The following is a 12,882-nucleotide window of genomic DNA, read 5'->3' as shown; positions in this document are numbered from 1 at the left end:
CTTGTGGTTTTGATGTGCATTTCTCTGATTAATGATGTTCAGCATCTTTTTGTATGCTTGTTGGCCATTTGTATATCATCTTTGCAGAAATGTCTATTCAAGTCCTTTGCCCATTTTTAATCAGGTTATTTGATTACTTTTTGATTTGTAGTTTTTATATGTTCTCAATATTAATCCCTATCAGATAACATGATTTGCAAATGATTTCACCCTATGCCTTTCACTTGGTTGATTATGTCTTTTGATGCACAAAAGTTTTTTTTAATTTGATGTAGTACCATTTGTTCGTTTTTGCTCCTGTTGCCTGTGTTTTTGGATTCTTATCCAAGAAATCACTGTCAAGTCCAATTCCATGAAACTTTTCCTGTATGTTTTCTTCTAGGAGTATGGTTTTAGGCTTAGGTCACTTATACCAGTTTTAAGAGTACAGTTCAGTGGCATTAAGTAAATTCACAATAATGTCCAATTATCATAACTATTTCTAAAATGTTTTCTTCACCCCAAATAGAAACTGTAACCATTAAGCAATAACTCCCCATTCTCCCTTCCTCCTAGCCCCTGGTAACTTTCTGTCTTTGAATTTGCATATGCTAGATATTTCAGGTAACTGGAATCATACAATGTTTGTCCTTTTGTATCTGGCTTGTTTCACTTACCGCAGTGTTTTCAGGGTTCATCCATGTTGTAGCATGTATCAGGACTCATTCCTTTTTGTGCCTGAATTTTTCTGCTGTTTGAGGTCAGGGATGTCCCTTTCATTTTGATTTCTTTCCCTCTTTTGGAGCTCCATAAAGGCTGTTGAACTGAATAGAATTCATGCTCTTTGTGTAGATTGCCAATCACAGGGGATGTCCACTGACATACTCAGATCTCTTGAAAATTCAAACCTATCAGTGTGTATGAAACCAGGAGTCAACAGCATCATTTCTAATTTCTAATCATAATTTCCAGTCTCGGGACAACATTTTCAAAATATGATTGTGTACAGAAAAGTGTCACATGAAAAAACAGGCATTTCTGTCTTTGCTTTATAACTGTAAAATGTGAGTGGTTTTGTTAGAGGGGTGGGCTGATCTCCAGGTATTCCATATTGTGTAGAGATAAGTTTATAAACCTGGCATTTAGTGGCCTAGTTAGAATAAATAACTAATATTTTCAGGATAAGAACATTTTGAAGGTATATGCCTCCCAGTTTGTTTCAGTATGAACAAAGCTATTCAGAGTATTCTTGTGCATGAAAGGCTTTCTCAAGATGAGCTTCTACGTATTTTTTTTTTTAGGTTTAAAGATGATTTTGATCTGCTTAATTGTGTACTTTTCCTTTCTTTGCTTTTGGACCTAACCTCCCACTCCATTTCCCTCCTCTCCAGTAATAAAAGGAGTTTAATAATAATCGTTGGGGCATGGAATGAACTGGAAGTTTTATTCAGCTAACTTGTCTCAAAAGGTATTGCAGCCTCACAGTACTTAATACATGGTGGCTTGATTTTAGTGTCAGGGAGGATATGTATGTACCTTTTTTTAAAAAACATGAACCATTTTTTTGTTGAAAACTATTCCTTGATTCTTAATTATTTTTTATAATAATTAGAATGTATGTATCCTGGAAGTATTTCAGATATATAATTTGAACCAAGAATTAACTTTCTCTGACCTTTCTGAGCAGAAATTTTAACAAATTCCAAAGTTGATTGTTATGCATATAATCCTATATTTATCTGCACATGCCTTTCTAGAGGTGCTGTGGCACACTGAAATGGTCAGAGAGCAAGGAAAATAGAAGCAGATTTAACAAAACCTGGAGAATTGGTTTTCCCATAATTGAGAGTTGATTCTTTGATTTTCATATCCTTAAAATGGAAACCTGTGGTTTGAAAGAATGATGTAACTTGAATGGTGTTGATAAGCACAGCCTAAGAAGGATAAATGTGATAGCTCTGGCCAGGGAGCTTAAAGATTGGTACCAACACTGTAATACTAACATTTATGGGTTTCCATATTTCAAATGGAGATACCAACTTGGAATGGTAATGTGAGAATTATGAGATAAGTTAGCTAGGCACTGAATGGCAATTGGTACAGTGTTGATAATGCTATTTCCTTTTTCATCTGTAAAAGTGGGCATACTACCCATCTCAAGGATCAGTAACGCAGTTCAGCAAAGTAAAGTGACACAGTTAAAATGCCTAGCAGACAGACAGTAGCTGCTCAATTCCTTTTGTTTCCCCTTTTGGGTGTATTTTGTTTTTCATTTTCTTTTGTTTATTGTGGCTGAGGGGGTAAGATATTTTCTTAAAATCTTGTTTGTGCATCTGAAATGTTTTCCTATGCAGGTCATCCTTCCCCATAGAAGCTCATCCTTCCCCTTTAGCTCATTGTTCCCTGTGGAATACTTGAGTAATGTGGTTTCCTAGATTTATCATCACTTGTCTGTGCTTCATGTCAGAGTCAATTGCTAAGAGCCTTTTGTGTTCAGAACACTGAAAAATACATATGAGTGTATTACTGGATTTTTAATGGGGACACCTGGTTCTCTTCCTAATTAGGTAACTAGTTTTAAGTGTGGAGGGAGGGCTTTAATATTTAGAGTTGTAGTGTAGGTGAGAGTTAATCAGTTTTAGCTGTTTGCTCTGTGAAATACATTGTGTCAAAAATCCCTGTCTGAGCTTTGTAATTTGCTAAAGACAGTTTTTTTGAGATCTTTCTAATCGTAACTTTGTACTTGTCAATAAAGTGGCTGTTAGAATCATCTTAAAGTAAGGGTTTCCTTACAGCATTAATCAGCAGAACGTTCTGTAGTTATTTTTTAGTCTCTGCTAAGCTGTAGAGGCCATGAGTGTATATTCATTTTAAACTTCTTTGAGTTCAAAATAAATGAACTGTAAAATTTTTCAAGAATATTTTTTATACATTGTAAACTCCATATTGACTTAGAAATCTTTAATTCTTTTAAAAACTTTATCTCACAGACTAGAAGGATAAATATCAAAATTTTCTCTGGGCTTTGGGACATGGATGGTTTGTTTTTTCCTTTGAACTTACATGGATTTTAAAGTTTTGCCCAGAGAACATGAATTTCATAACTATGAAAAGTTACATTAAAATTAGACTTTTTTTTCCTCAAGGAATGAGAAAGCCTAGTTAGGGGAGACTGAGTATATGATGCTTCAGCATCTTACATGATTCAAAGTGTTTCAAGTCTTAGAACTTTGTGAAGTTCTGATGTGACCCTTAATCAGCTGGCCTTTCTCCACTCTACAAGAAATGGACTCACTTTCAGAACAGCTTTTGCATTGTTAACACGTTGATTTTTCTTTTTCTTCATTTAGAAAATATGGCAGCAGATTTAAAGAAGAATGGTAAGTTCTAGTTTAGAGGCTGCAGTGAGATCTGACTGATCTCATGTAATTGATTTTAATATACCACTTTTGGGATGTGTTCATAGGTGCAGAGTGTGGCTTTAAAAAGAGCTGTTCACTAATTTTCTGATCTCCACAGACTGACAGCTCTTCTTTTTAGTTATGTTCAGCTTTGACAAAATGGAGTTGTATATCGCTTTTTCCCTATGTTTAACATCATTAAAACTTTCCATTTGGGAAATGTCTAGTGTGGGGATGAAGTTTTTTGGTTGCAGAGATGTTTAATTTCATAGTGTTAACTTTTAATTTTGAAAGGTCAGTAGTTTTCATTTACATAACATTGCTACTCTTCAGTAGAATAATTGCTAAGTTAGAAATTATTATTACTTTCTCATTGTTGTTTTACCTTTTGTCGCCTGTGTGATTGAAGCTAGCTCTTGCAGAAATTGTGCGAATGTGTGATATTTTGGTGATAATGTGGGATAACTAATGGTCTGCTGTGAGTAGACTGTCATTTTTAACCCAATATTATTTGGACATCTGTTAAGTTTTTGCTAGTTTGTTTTGTGCAGATAATTTATTGTAGGCTTTTCACAGTTTCTTTGTGCTTGTAGCTTTTGTGTGTGGGAAACATTCTTTTCTGCTCTGATCCTTTCCCCCCACAGTACCGTCACATAGTTTGGCTAGTGTTTCTTTCTCTCCTGCATGAATTCTGTCTGTTTGATACTGCCAACTTACCATGTTAGGTTGGATGGGATATTACCAGTAGGAAACACCTGTGCTGTCCTATTGGCTGCCTGTCTGATTGTGAATGCTGCCTGCACAGGAGTCTGAGGGAGTCCAGGGAGTGAAAGGGAGTCAAGGTGGTGTTGAAAAGCGACCTGAAAATGTATAACTGATGTTCATCTGCTAGTTGGTTATTACTGCACATGGGTGCGTAGAGTCATCACATGGTCATATAGTCACTTTAAGCCTTACAGCAGGCCTTCAAGAAGGATATGTCGCGCATTGGAAGCTGTTCATGTGGTAAAAAACTATATTCTGTGGGTCTGTATTTCTTAAATGGCTAGATCAAGAGGAGCAGGCATCACATACTGTGTTCTTCAGCCCTTCCTTGCTTGTGGTTCAATTTCTCTTTGTAATTGAGTGCACAGCTGATTTTCCTTAAGAAGCTTTTCCTGTCCATTCCAGTACGGTGTCATAGGATATTATTATTAATGATATGTTTTTTCATTTCAGTGAAACTTTAAGCTTTTTGACGAAGGAGACTGCTTTATTGCTTAGTGTATTGTATGTCTTTTGAGGAATCAAGCACAGGCCCTACGGTAATTATACTCTGTGACCTAGTCCTTCTTGTAACAGCTTATTGCTTATTGGACCAGAAGTAGACACCTAACCCATGCTGGGCAAATCAGTTTCTCCTAGGAATTTGAGATTGGAATTGAGAGTTAAATCTTTAGGGAACAGATACCTGAATTCAGAGGACTTGAAACATATAAACTCAGAAGCTGGGGCACAGACAAGTTCAGATACAGTGAAGGCCAGTATGTGGGGAGGGAGAATTGAAGAGATTTATCCAGAAACAAGCTTAGATAAGAAATGGGGCTCTGGAGAAAGAAAGAGGCAGCCATCCACATGTAGAATAGAAGCCTGGGTGCATAAAGGATTTCCATGTGTGGCCTTTCTGTACTTTCTGCCTTTAGGTTCCTTGAGAAGTTACTAGTTTCCTTTCTATTAATTCCATTTTTTGCTTAAGCTAGTTTGAAGGAGGTTTCTTTTAATTACAACCAAAAGAGCTTTGAATAAGACAGTGTAGAGCTTTGCCAAGTTTTCTTAAATTCACTTAAATTTTAGAATAGTTAGGCCTAGGATCATGGCTCTTTGGAAGATTGCCCATTCCCCCCAACAGTCTCCCCACCCCCAGGCTTAGCTTGCTTGAGGTCTTGGATCCTCCATCTGTAGTGTAGATATTCACCAGTGTTGTTGCTTTTGGTGTCTAGAGTATTTCTCTCTGGTGCTTTGCTAAATCAAGATTGAGGTTTTTTTTTAAAAATAAGTTTTCAGTGATTATTTGTTTATAGCTAGTTCTTTTAGGCATAAAAGATTGATAATAAAATAATACTGCCATTTTCTTACTACATTGATGGACTGCATTGGGGTATGGAGGGGGACTCGATAATATGAGTGAATATAGTAACCACATTGTTTTTCATGTTAAACCTTCATAAGAGTGTATATCAATAATACCTTAATTAAAAAATTGTATTAAATAATACTGCCATTTCAGATGGGAAAATTGAAGCGAGTTTTCCTTTTTTTTTTTATAACTTTTTAAATTCATTTTGTTATCATTAATCTACAATTACATGAAGAACATTATGTTTAGTAGACTTCCCCCTTCACCAAGTCCCCCCCACAAACCCCATTACAGTCACTGTCCATCAGCATAGTAAGATGCTGTAGAATCACTACTTGTCTTCTCTGTGTTGAACAGCCCTCCTTATGCCCCTGCCCACATTATACATGCTAATCATAAGGCCCCCTTTCTTTTTCCCTACCCTTATCCCTCCCTTCCCACCCATCCTCCCCAGTCCCTTTCCCTTTGGTAACTGTTAGTCCATTCTTGAGTTCTGTGATTCTGCTGCTGTTTTGTTCCTTCAGTTTTTTCTTTGTTCTTATACTCCACATATGAGTGAAATCATTTGGTACTTGTCTTTCTCCACCTGGCTTATTTCACTGAGCATAATACCCTGTAGCTCCATCCATGTTGTTGCAAATGGTAGGATTTGTTTTCTTCTTAGGCTGAATAATATTCCATTGTGTATATGTACCACATCTTCTTTATCCATTCATCTACTGATGGACACTTAGGTTGCTTCTATTTCTTGGCTATTGTAAGTAGTGCTGCGATAAACATAGGGGTGCATCTGTCTTTTTCAAACTGGGCTGCTGCATTCTTAGGGTAAATTCCTAGAAGTGGAATTACTGGGTCAAATGGTATTTCTATTTTGAACTTTTTGAGGAACTTCCATACTGCTTTGCACAATCGTTGAACTAATTTACATTCCCACCAGCAGTGTAGGAAGGTTTCCCTTTCTCCACAACCTCACCAACATTTGTTGTTGTTTTGTCTTTTGGATGGTGGCGATCCTTACTGATGTGAGGTGATATTTCACTGTGGTTTTAATTTGCATTTCTCTAATGGCCAGCGACGTGGAGCATCTTTTCATGTGTCTGTTGGCCATCTGAATTTCTTCTTTGGAGAACTGTCTGTTCAGCTCCTCTGCCCACTTTTTAATTGGATTATATACTTTTTGTTGAGGCATGTGAGCTCTTTATATATTTTGGATGCCAACCCTTTATCGGATCTGTCATTTATGAATATATTCTCCCATACTGTAGGGTACCTTTTTGTTCTATTGATGGTGTCCTTTGCTGTACAGAAGCTTTTCAGCTTGATATAGTCCCACTTGTTCATTTTTGCTTTTGTTTCCCTTGCCCGGGGAGATATGTTCATGAAGAAGTCGCTCATGTTGATGTCCAAGAGATTTTTGACTATATTTTTTTCTAAGAGTTTGATGGTTTTCATGACTTACATTCAGGTCTTTGATCCATTTCGGATTTACTTTTGTGCATGGGGTTAGACAGTGATCCAGTTTCATTCTCTTACATGTAGCTGTCCAGTTTTGCCAGCACCATCTGTTGAAGAGACTGTCATTTCCCCATTGTATGTCCATGGCTCCTTTATTATTTATTAATTGACCATATATGTTTGGGTTAATGTCTGGAGTCTCTGTTCTGCCCCACTGGTCTGTGGGTCTGTTCTTGTGCCAGTACCAAATTGTCTTGATTGCTGTGGCTTTGTAGTAGAGCTTGAAGTTGGGGAGCGAGATCCCTCCCACTTTATGTTTCCTTCTCAGGATTGATTTGGCTATTCAGGGTCTCTGGTGTTTACATATGAATTTTTGAACTATTTGTTCCAGTTCGTTGTAGAATGCTGTTGGTAATTTGATAGGGATTGCATTGAATCTGTATATTGCTTTAGGCAGGATGGCCATTTTGACGGTATTAATTCTTCCTAGCTAGGAGCATGGGATGAGTTTCCATTTGTTAGTGACCTCTTTAATTTCTCTTAAGAGTGTCTTGTAGTTTTCAGGGTATAGGTCTTTCACTTCCTTGGTTAGGTTTATTCCTAGGTATTTTATTCTTTTTGATGCTATTGCGAATGGAATTGTTTTCCTGCATTCTCTTTCTATTAGTTCATTGTTAGTGTATAGGAAAGCTACAGATTTCTGTGTGTTAATTTTGTATCCTGCAACTTTGCTGAATTTCCCGTATTAGTTCCAGTAGTTTTGCAGTGGAGTCTTTAGGGTTTTTTATGTACAATATTATGTCATCTGCAGATAGTGACAGTTTGACTTCTTCTTTACCAATCTGGATTCCTTGTATTTCTTTGTTTTGTGTGATTGCCGTGGCTAGGACCTCTAGTACCACCTTGGGTAACAGTGGTGAGAGTGGGCATCCCTGTCTTGTTCCCAATCTCAGAGGAAAAGCTTTCAGCCTCTCGCTGTTCAGTATGATGTTAGTTGTGGGTTTATCATATATGGCCTTTATTATGTTGTGGTACTTGCCCTCTGTGCCCATTTTGTTGAGAGTTTTTATCATGAATGGATGTTGAATTTTGTCGAATGCTTTTTCAGCATCTATGGAGATGATCATGTGGTTTTTGTCCTTTTTGTTGATGTGGTGGATGATGTTGATAGTTTTTCGAATGTTGTACCATCCTTGCATCCCTGGGATGAATCCCACTTGGTCATGGTGTATGATCCTCTTGATGTATTTTTGAATTCGGTTTGCTAATATTTTGTTGAGTATTTTTGCATCTATGTTGATCAGGGATATTGGTCTGTCGTTTTCTTTTTTAGTGGGGTCTTTGCCTGGTTTTGGTATTAGGGTGATGTTGGCTTCATAGAATGAGTTTGGGAGTATTCCCTCCTCTTCTATTTTTTGGAAAACTTTAAGGAGAATGGGTGTTATGTCTTCTCTGTATGTCTGATAAAATTCCGAGGTAAATCCATCTGGCCCAGGGGTTTTGTTCTTGGGTAGTTTTTTGATTACCGATTAAATTTCATTGCTGGTAATTGGTCTGTTTAGATTTTCTGTTTCTTTCTGGGTCAGTCTTGGAAGGTTGTATTTTTCTAAGATGTTGTTCATTTCTCCTATTTCTCCTAGGTTTTCCAGCTTGTTAGCATATAGGTTTTCATAGTATTCTCTAATAATTCTTTGTATTTCTGTGGGCTCTGTCGTGATTTTTTCCTTTATCGTTTCTGATTATGTTGATGTGTGTTGACTCTCTTTTTTCTCTTAATAAGTCTGGCTAGAGGCTTATCTGTTTTGTTTATTTTCTCAAAGAACCAGCTCTTGGTTTCATTGATTTTTTTCTATTGTTTTATTCTTCTCAATTTTATTTATTTCTTCTCTGATCTTTATTATGTCCCTCCATCTGCTGACCTTAGGCCTCATTTGTTCTTCTTTTTCCAATTTTGATACTTGTGACATTAGACTATTCATTTGGGATTGTTCTTTCTTCTTTAAATATGCCTGGGTTGCTATATACTTTCCTCTTAAGACTGCTTTTGCTGCGTCCCACAGAAGTTGGGGCTTTGTGTTACTGTTGTCATTTGTTTCCATATATTGCTGGATCTCCATTTTAATTTGGTCATTGAGCCACTGATTATTTAGGAGCATGTTGTTAAGCCTCCATGTGTTTGTGAGCCTTTTTGCTTTCTTTGTACAATTTATTTCTAGTTTTATACCTTTGTGGTCTGAAAGGTTGGTTGGTAGGATTTCGATCTTTTGGAATTTACTGAGGTACTTTTTGTGGCCTAGTATGTGGTCTGTTCTGGAGAATGTTCCTTGTGCACTTGAGAAGAATGTGTATCCTGTTGCTTTTGGATGTAGAGTTCTATAGATGTCTATTAGGTGCATCTGTTCTAGTGTGTTGTTCAGTGCCTCTGTGTCCTTACTTATTTTCTGTTTGGTGCATCTGTCCTTTGGGGTGAGTGGTGTGTTAAAGTCTCCCAAAATGAATGCATTGCATTCTATTTCCTCCTTTAATTCTGTTAGTATTTGTTTCACGTATATTGGTGCTCCTGTATTGGGTGCATATATGTTTATAATGTTTATATCCTCTTGTTGGACTGAGCCCTTTATCATTATGTAATGTCCTTCTTTATCTCTTGTTACTTTCTTTATTTTGAGGTCTATTTTGTCTGATACTAGTATTGAAAACCTGCTTTTTTCTCTTTGTTGTTTGCATGAAATATCTTTCTCCAACCCTTGACTTTTAATCTGTGCATGTCTTTGTGTTTAAGGTGAGTCTCTTGTAAGCAGCATATAGATGTGTCTTGCTTTTTTATCCATTCTATTACTCTGTGTCTTTTGGTGCATTCAGTCCATTTACATTTAGGGTGATTATTGAAAGATATGTACTTATTGCCATTGCAGGCATTAGATTTGTGGTTACCAAAGGTTCAAGGTTAGCTTGTTTATTACCTTACTGTCTGACCTCACTCGCTTATTGAGCTGTTATAAACACAGTCTGATGATTATTTCTTTCCTTTCTTTTTCCTCCTCCTCCATTCTTCATATGTTGGGTGTTTTGTTCTGTGCTCTTTTTAGGAGTGCTGCCATCTGGAGCAGTCCCTCTAAGATACCTTGTAGAGGTGGTCTGTATGAGGCAAATTCCCTCAACTTTTGCTTATGTGGGAATTGTTTAATCCCTCCTTCATATTTAAATGATCATCGTGCTGGATAGAGTATCCTTGGTTCAAGGCCCTTCTGTTTCATTGCATTAAATATATCATGCCGTTCTCTTCTGGCCTGTAAGGTTTCTGTTGAGAAGTCTGATGATAGCCTGATGGGTTTTCCTTTGTAGGTGACCTTTTTACTCTCTCTGGCTGCCTTTAATACTCTGTCCCTGTCCTTGATCTTTGCCATTTTAATTATTATGTGTCTTGGTGTTGACCTCTTTGGATCCCGTCTCTCGGGAGTTCTGTGTGCCTCCGTAGTCTGAGCAACTATTTCCTCCCTCAGTTTGGGGAAGTTCTCAGCAATTATTTCTTCAAAGACACTTTGTATCCCTTTTTCTCTCCCTTCTTCCTGCGGTACCCCTATAATGCGGATATTGTTCCTTTTGGATTGGTCACACAGTTCTCTTAATATTCTTTCATTCCTGGAGATCCTTTTATCTCTCTCTGCATCAGCTTCTATGCGTTCCTGTTCTCTGGTTTCTATTCCATCAATGGCCTCTTGCATCTTATCCATTCTGCTTATAAATCCTTCCAGAGTTTGTTTCACTTCTGTAATCTCCATCTGGACATCTGTGATCTCCCTCTGGACGTCTGTAATCTCCCTCCAGACTTCATCCCTTAGCTCTTGCATATTTCTCTGCAGCTCTGTCAGCATGTTTATGATTTTTATTTTGAATTCTTTCTCAGGGAGACTGGTTAGGTCCACCTCTGCAGATCCTTTCTCAGGTGTAACTATCTTGGTCTGGATCAGATTTTTTTGCCTTTTCATGGTGATTGCAGTGGCTGTAGGCAGGTTGTGGGTGTGTCAGCTTGGAGAAGAAAGTCCTTTCCTGCTTGCTGGATGCCTTGCCCTTCTCTGCTGCCTGTGAGGGATACCTGCACTCCTGGAGAAGCCACCGGGTTAATCTCCTAAGCTGCTGTGGGCGGGGTGTCCGTCAGAGCAGCTCAGAGCACTGCCGGGAGTTTCAGGCACGCACGTGCGCTCCTCCGTGCTAGCGGCAGCCCTGCTGGGCAGCTGTGTGGCAGCAGCACCTTTGGGTCTGGCCCGATTGGCTGTGCTTTGGGCTGGGATTCTGGTCGGCTCCTGGGAGCGCGCCTGCTCCGTCTGGCTCCGCTGCTGGTGCTTGCAGGGCTTTTCCGCGCAGGCTTCTACCGGGCTCTGGCTTCACTGCCACCGGTGCGTGTGAGCCGTGTCCCGGCTGTTCCGTTGTGCTGCTGCGGGCTAGCCCTGGTGTGCATGGATCTGCTCTCGGTTCCTTCTAGTGCTTCCGCCCCCGGCGCGCGCTCCCACTCTCCTGCTACTGGGCCCGTGTGTCAGGGTCCGCACCAGTTGGAGGAACGAGTGGCAGGCTGCCTAGTCCTATGAGGGACTTCAGAGCTGCACTGCCTCCATTTAGGGCGCCTAAGTTTCCCGGTACTCCCAGCTGCCGGGACAACTTCGTCCAGCTATGGGGTCCCTGTCTCTTTAAGACTTGCAGAAAGCACTGGCTTTTCTTTTGTCTCAGGGTTCCCGGTTGCAGGGACCTGCCCCCATGTTTTGCTTTTCCATTTCTCTAATATCCAGCACCCCGTGCACCTTTTGTCTGCGTTCCGGGTTAGAATTTCTAGAGCTGGTTGTTTAGCAGTCCTGGGCTTTCACTTCCTCCCCGTTCTGACTCCTTTCATCCTGCCGGGTTTTGGGGTGGGGGAGTGTTCAGGTCCTGCCTGGCTGCGGCTTGTATCTTACCCCCTTTGTGTGATGCTGAGTTCTCGCAGAGGTAGATGTATCCTGGCTGTTGTACTGCATCCACTGTTGTTCTCTTTTGGGAATAGTTGTACTTACTGTATTTTCATAAATACATATGTTTTGGGGAGGAGGTTTCCTCTGAGCTACTCATGCCGCCATCTTCCCGTGATCCCTCATAATATTTTAAAAACAAAATCAGAAGCCAAGTGGCATTTTTTGTGTGTTTTTTGTGGTACATTTGTGAATGCTTTTGTCATTTTTTAGGTTTATTAACACAAAACTAAGTTTTGGGTTCAAAACCAATATTATTTTGGCAATTATTAATTGTATATACCAAAAGATTTTTAGGTCCATTTTTTGGATGTCATGTTGCCCAGTATGCCAGTCATTTAGTGCCCTTGCCAGTAAGTGCTTTAGTTTTTTTTTTTTTTTTTTCTTTTTAATAATTATTTTTTATTGAAGGGTAGTTGACACACACTATTACATTACATGAGTTTCAAGTGTACAACACAGTGGTAGAACATTTATATACATAATTCTAGGTTCCAGCTATCACCCTACCAGGCTGTTACAATATCTTGACTATATTCCTTATGCTATACCTTACATCCCGGTTACTAATTTATTTTACCATTGGAAGTCTGTCCTTTTTTTTTTTGTGAGGGCATCTCTCATATTTATTGATCAAATGGTTGTTAACGACAATAAAATTCTGTATAGGGGAGTCAATGCTCAATGCACAATCATTATTCCACCCCAAGCCTAATTTTTGTCAGTCTCCAATCTTCTGAGGCATAACAAACAAGTTTTTACATGTAGAACAAATTCTTACATAATGAATAAGTTACATAGTGAACAGTACAAGGGCAGTCATCACAGAAACTTTCGGTTTTGCTCATGCATTATGAACTATAAACAGTCAGTTCAAATATGAATACTCATTTGGTTTTTATACTTGATTTATATGTGGATACCACATTTCTCT

The 12,882-nt window shown here is 38.7% G+C and overlaps 1 protein-coding gene across 12 annotated transcripts in view; it reads left to right on the top strand.

Moving 5' to 3' along the window:
• The window catches only part of CELF1 (CUGBP Elav-like family member 1), a 130,560-nt gene that overhangs the window by 3,422 nt on the left and 114,256 nt on the right, over positions 1-12,882 (top strand). The window lies entirely within an intron of this gene.

Source organism: Manis pentadactyla, chromosome 9, assembly GCF_030020395.1.
Source record: "Manis pentadactyla isolate mManPen7 chromosome 9, mManPen7.hap1, whole genome shotgun sequence".
NCBI classification, from domain to species: Eukaryota; Metazoa; Chordata; class Mammalia; order Pholidota; family Manidae; genus Manis; species Manis pentadactyla.
This window is presented reverse-complemented; position numbering and strand designations above follow the sequence as displayed.